The 5,879-nt window shown below is 45.4% G+C and overlaps 1 non-coding gene across 1 annotated transcript; it reads right to left on the reverse strand.

Annotated features, from left to right (window-relative positions):
• Positions 1–3,777: 3,777 nt before the first annotated feature.
• trnaa-cgc (transfer RNA alanine (anticodon CGC)) lies at positions 3,778–3,849 on the reverse strand. Its single transcript has one exon. It is a non-coding gene; the product is annotated as a tRNA-Ala (tRNA).
• Positions 3,850–5,879: the final 2,030 nt, after the last annotated feature.

Raw genomic sequence — 5,879 nt, forward strand, 5'->3', positions numbered from 1 at the left:
TAACACGCCTTCGAACACAAACAACTGGGAATTCTCACTTCCACTAGTACCAAGGTTAACCCTTTCTTCACTGACCCAAGTCCATCTGACCCACAAGGACTGCATTCCTTTTTAGCTGCATCAGATACCTTAGACTTTTCCTGAGTTTCATTACTAAGTTCAGTACCACGTGCATCCACATCTTGAACTCACTCAAAAGGGACATCTGCCTCTTCCAGGGTTTCAATACCCGTCCCCTTTTCAAATTCTAAGTTCCCCTGATCCTCCCAGTTACTCTCTGGGCAACTCCCATCCGAAGTAATCTCAACCCTGCGGGTTAAAACAACCTCATTTGCTAACCCAGCAGACTCTTTCAAGGTAATGGCATCCTTTTCATCTGGGACTGCCCTTATTTCATTATCGGGAACACATTTAAAATTTTCAACTTCTTCAAAAAGTTCTGTCAATCCAGACAGATCATTCATGTCCAACACTGGAACTTCTAACAACCTTATCTGTTTCTCATTTTTACTCCGTGCCTCTATAAATTTCCTCCTGGCTAAGGATAAGTCTACCTCCTCTCCTTTACTCTATTTCACCTCCCTATTCTCCGTTTTACCATCCGCTAACCCCTCTTGGTACAGCGTCCGTAAAAACGTCTCAGCCCAATCGATACTGGACTGTTTTAAACTGGTCGCTTTCTCAGCTGCCTTTCTCGATATGCTGCGAGTGGTTGCACATGCGGGATAGATCTTGGAATCTAGGGGCGGGTCCTCAACACTTACAGGCTGGCTCGTCAGCTTCATTGCTGACCAAACCTCACCAACTGCTAAATCGTTACCAAGAAGGACGTCCACGCTTTCTCTCAGGAATTCTGATCGCACCCCTATTTAAACAGGTCCAGATACCAGATCACAATTTTTAATGATCCTATGCAAAGGTACAGATTCTGTACCTTTTCCTATGCCTCGGAAAACTACATCTCCCGTCTCAGGACCAAAATCTAGTACCTTACTTAGAATGCATGACTGCTCATCTCCAGTATCTCTCCAGAACCGCACTGGAACTGGCGTTTCTCCCTCTTTCACAGACACGGTCCCTTCTGAAATAAATTTCTCACACCTCTCCCGTATTTTATCTACCTGGTGCTTTCTCGTCGATTTACTGATCAACACAATAGACCCTGTAGAGACCTCCGCCTTCCCTTTTCTTGTCTCCTTCCTCGGAGCAAAGCACTTAGATGCAATATGACCCACCTTTCCACAATTAAAACAGGTCAAGCAGGAACCCTCCTGCCAGCTTGCTTTTCTTCCTCCTTATTTTTACCACGAGCTCCCTGCTTAGTTTCTCCCTTAGCCAGCGGGCTTTCTCTACCGTCCCTACGTTCTTTCTGGTAACTCTGAGCGGAGGAAAACTTTGTCTTGTGTGTTAGGGCATATTCATCTGCGAACTTGGCAAATTTTGATATGGACTTATTCGGCTTCTCGTTCAAATACATCCGGATATCATCCGAAGCACCACCTTTAAATTCCTCAATCAGAATTAACTCCCTGAAACGCCGAAAATGCTCTTCCACCCATTCTGCTGCACACCAACGATCCAAGAGCACACCCTTCTCATAGGCAAACTCTGCATACGTCTGATTCCACACTTCCTTTAAATTTCTGAACTTTTGTCTATCGGTACCAATTCGTAGGCCCGAAGAATGACCTGTTTTACTTCCTCGTAATTCTCATACTCCTCCTCCTCCAGACAACGCCGAATATGCCTGTTGTGCCTTCCCTTTTAACACACTTTGTAACAACGCCACCCACTGATCTCTGGACCACTTCTGATTCATTGCCACTTTTCAAAATGCAAGAAATAACTATCAAAGACCGTCTCCTCGAACGGACGTACTAATCTAAACTCCCTACGAACATTAAACCTCTCCTCTCGGTCTGCCCCTTGAGCACTTCGCTCTTGCCTTAACTTCTCCATGTCCAGCTCATGCTGCCTCTGTTTCTCCTTCTCCCTTTCAGCTCTTACCTTCTCCCTTTCCTCTGGTTCCAGCTGTTTCAACATACGTAGATGGGCCCTCTGGTTGTAAGCGCTTTCCTTCTCCTTTTCAGCTCTTTCCTTCTCCTTTTCAGCCGCTTCCAGCTGTTTTAACCTAGTTTCATGCTCCCCCTTCGCCTCTAACTCATTTAGCTGGAGCTCATACTCCCTTTTCTTCTGTTCCAACCTTAATTTTTCCAAATCTAACTGAACCATCTCACTAGCCGGTACCTTTTCAGGGGTAGGTTCCACTACCTCAGCCGAAAACACCTCCTTATTAATATAATACTGAGCTATGACCTTCTGTATCTCCCATTTATTCATGGACGACTTCACCTCTCTGAGTTTTAGTCTTTTCACAACATTTACCATGTCCGACTTTGTGGCATCCTCTAGCGCATCCGGAGACGGGTTTTTGTAAATTCGTCTACGTGCATCTTTGCTGGTTTCCCGTCTGGATACCCGCGCAACCAGATCAAAGTTTGGACTTAAATGCCCGAGTTACTGGCCCTCCAATTTGCTATTAAATCTCGAGACGAGCCCCCAAGTTGTTAAGAATCCCGTACTGGGTATCTTACCAGCAAAGATAGGAGTATCCGTTGAAGTCTGATGATACTATTTTAACAGTATTTATTAGTAATAAATACACAAATATAATATCAATGCAAATATACAGATAATATACGACATCAATACTAAACCTAAAAGTGCGCGTACAATAATAATTAATAAGAAATTAGCTCTATCGTTCTCGAGGGGATAAAGAACAGTCCGGTGGAAATATAAAGTTCAGTTCTGTTCATATAGGCTGCGATAGTTGTTGATCACTGTATTGGAATTGTTAGAGAGAGAGAGAGAGAGAGAGTGAGAGAGAGAGAGAGAGAGAGAGAGAGAGAGAGAGAGAGAGAGAGAGAGAGAGAGAGAGAGAGAGAGAGAGAGAGATAGAGAGAGAGAGAGAGAGAGAGAGAGAGAGAGAGAGAGAGAGAGAGAGAGAAACAGTAACATCTATTAACTTGCCGACTTTCCTTTTACGATCTTGATCCTTCGATTCGTTGTTGTTGTGGTCATTCACGTATGAGCCCTCCGTATTTGAGCTAGACCGTTCCGTGGAAGACTCGTCACCCAGGCAATGGTGGACACAAAGAAGCCCCACTGGTCTCGTAGCGTCTCTCCTGGTGCGTTTGAAGTGTGTTGCCCAGACCCTATTTTTATCCCCACTCATGGAGTCTCAGGTGTCAAACAGGTTGGGATGATGCAAACCCTCAACCAATCCACTCTGGTTGCCCCCTGAGGGGTTTCAATGACTAGAACAGTACTCAAGACACAATTCCTTCTCCAAGAGACAATAGCAATAATCTCTCTCTTTGTCAATAGGAGACATTCCAACCTGTGCTGTACCTATCTCTCACTCATAAATTTGTATAAGCTGTTTATCTCTCACATTTCCTGGGTATCAGACCCGAAATAATAGCGATTTTGCGATTCTCAAGGGGGGGGGGGAGGAGTATTGGCGATTCTGTACCCTTCTGCCCATCAGAGTTGCCCCTCTTTCGTAACAGTGGACACACCGGTGTGATTTATTTGTGTTCACTGTGGGCGGCTTTGGTAGTCCGCTCTCTCTCTTGAGGAGCCATTTATTTGCGGTAATGAGCGGTCAGCCACGTTGAGACTCATTCTGCCGCTGTATCGGTGTACCACCATTGTGATTCCTAATGATTCGTTTGACCTTTGGCTTTGTTCAAAATTCAATGCTCACTCTCGTGGAGACGCCGGGGATTGAACCCGGGACCTCATACATGCGAAGCATACGCTCTTCCACTGAGCTACATCACCACTGAAACTGTGAAAGTGTTCAGGTCCAATCCTTCCTGCATAGGACTCTTGAGCAGTGCAACCCAGACAATGGCTGACGTCCACAGTCACTCGCCCCGAATCTACTCCACCATTCAGTGCGATCATACCTGATCCTTGTTCAGTTTTCTTCCCAGTCAGCGTGATCAATTTTGTGGAATGAAACCAATTAGACTCGAGCAGAATGATCACGGAAAAAGAAAGCACTTACCGCATTCTGAAGGGTAGTTTGAATGGTTTCCTGGTGAAAAAAGATGGACGCTTACCTCTCAATCTACCTCGTTATGACACGCCACCTTATTATTTACCCGCACTGTGCTTTCTCTGTCGCTGTTGCACTTTGTTCTGCATTTTATTATTGATTTACTTACTCTCTCAATACACTGTGTAATGATGTCTATGAAATGCATGACAGAGAAGCATTTTGTCACATATTGTATCTGAGTACGTGACAAGAATAAAATAATTTTTATCCCCACTGAACTCTGTACGGCAGCAGAAATGGAGCATCACCCTCCCACCCCCACACCATTCCACCGCCTTTCCCCCGGTCAGAACAGCCAATCCCAGCAGGCAATTAAATGCCCCGAATAAGCTGCTGAGTCACCACCCACCCTGGGTGGGCTCGAACCACCAACCTTCCGGTTGAGAGCCATCGATTGGTAGTAAAAGAAGGATTAGATGGCACATTTCTTCGCTGTAAAATGTTGACTAGTAATCTGTGCCAGGATACGGCTTTTCACAATCTGCGTGAATGATTTCCATGAGTGTGTCGTTAACACAATGAAAAGAAAACGTTAGGAAGAAATATTTGTCGAAATTAGAAGCTTCGCGGGGTATTCCCAATAAATTGATAGCGCAGCTGCAAACGACTTGGCAGGGACTGAACACTCCTCACAAATGCGCAGGACAGGAAGAAGGGCATTTTACATGGAATCTGGTGACTGTGTCCCAGAACGTATGGGGAGCGTATCGATCCCGGGTTTCAGAGAACAGGACAATAACTGAAGTAAAATCTGAAACTGCCGGAATTATTCCACAGCTCAGACAGCGTCTGCGGAGGGAGAAACAGAGTTCATGTTTCAGGTCGATGACCTTTCACCCTGAGCTGTGGGCGCGCAGTTGGAGGAGGGAGTTTCATTCTGTCTCTGCAGGGTGGCCTGAGTTGGGTCAAGGCGTCGATTTCACTCTCTTCCTCCTTCTAACTCGGTGAACCGTAGTCCTTAAATCGAACGTCAGACCCGCCCTTTGCTTAAAACTAAAAGTATAGCAGAGGTGGATGATGCAAATATTTTAGTGAACATTAGACTCTGTCACTGAGGATTACACTGAAAGGCGCAGTTATACAGAGTCACTGAGAGGATATCTGAAGAAGCAGAACACCTATCGGGAGATTCTCCCTTTCCGGGATTACTGCAGACCGGACTGTTCCACATCACCAGTGAACCGTTCGTTTTTACCCCATGAAAATTCGGTTTGAAATCTCATTTAATATGGAAACAGCAAAATTAATTCCTCGTCGGTGAAATGTATCCCCGTCTGTTCCGTGACGGGCGGGTACACTAACCATGACAAGAAACCAGCTCGAAAGTGCGATCTCTCATTCGAGGTCTCATGGGATCAAATCGATATTTGTTCGGGGACTGCGAAATCGGCCCTTTCAGACTTACATTTCTTCCTCTGTGACCGGAGAGTACTCAGGAATCCTTTTCGGTTCAGCTACTTCTTTATTGAGCACTGGCCAGAGGACACGCTCTCATTTGTGTTTGATTCTGCAATGGGATGAAGGGCATTCCCCAGAAGGAAATATTGTCTGAGTAATCGATGCAGGAAACGATTTTGAAGAGAGAACAAGAGAGAGAGAGAGAGAGAGAGAGAGAGAGGGCGAGCAAGAGAGAGAGAGAGAGAGAGAGAGAGAGAGAGAGAGAGAGAGAGAGAGAGAGAGAGAGAGAGAGAGAAACAGACAGACAGACTACTCTGCAATGTTTTCTCAACTTTTTCTCCGTTCCTGA

The sequence above is a fragment of the Hypanus sabinus genome, chromosome 31 (genome assembly GCF_030144855.1).
Source record: "Hypanus sabinus isolate sHypSab1 chromosome 31, sHypSab1.hap1, whole genome shotgun sequence".
NCBI lineage: Eukaryota > Metazoa > Chordata > Chondrichthyes > Myliobatiformes > Dasyatidae > Hypanus > Hypanus sabinus.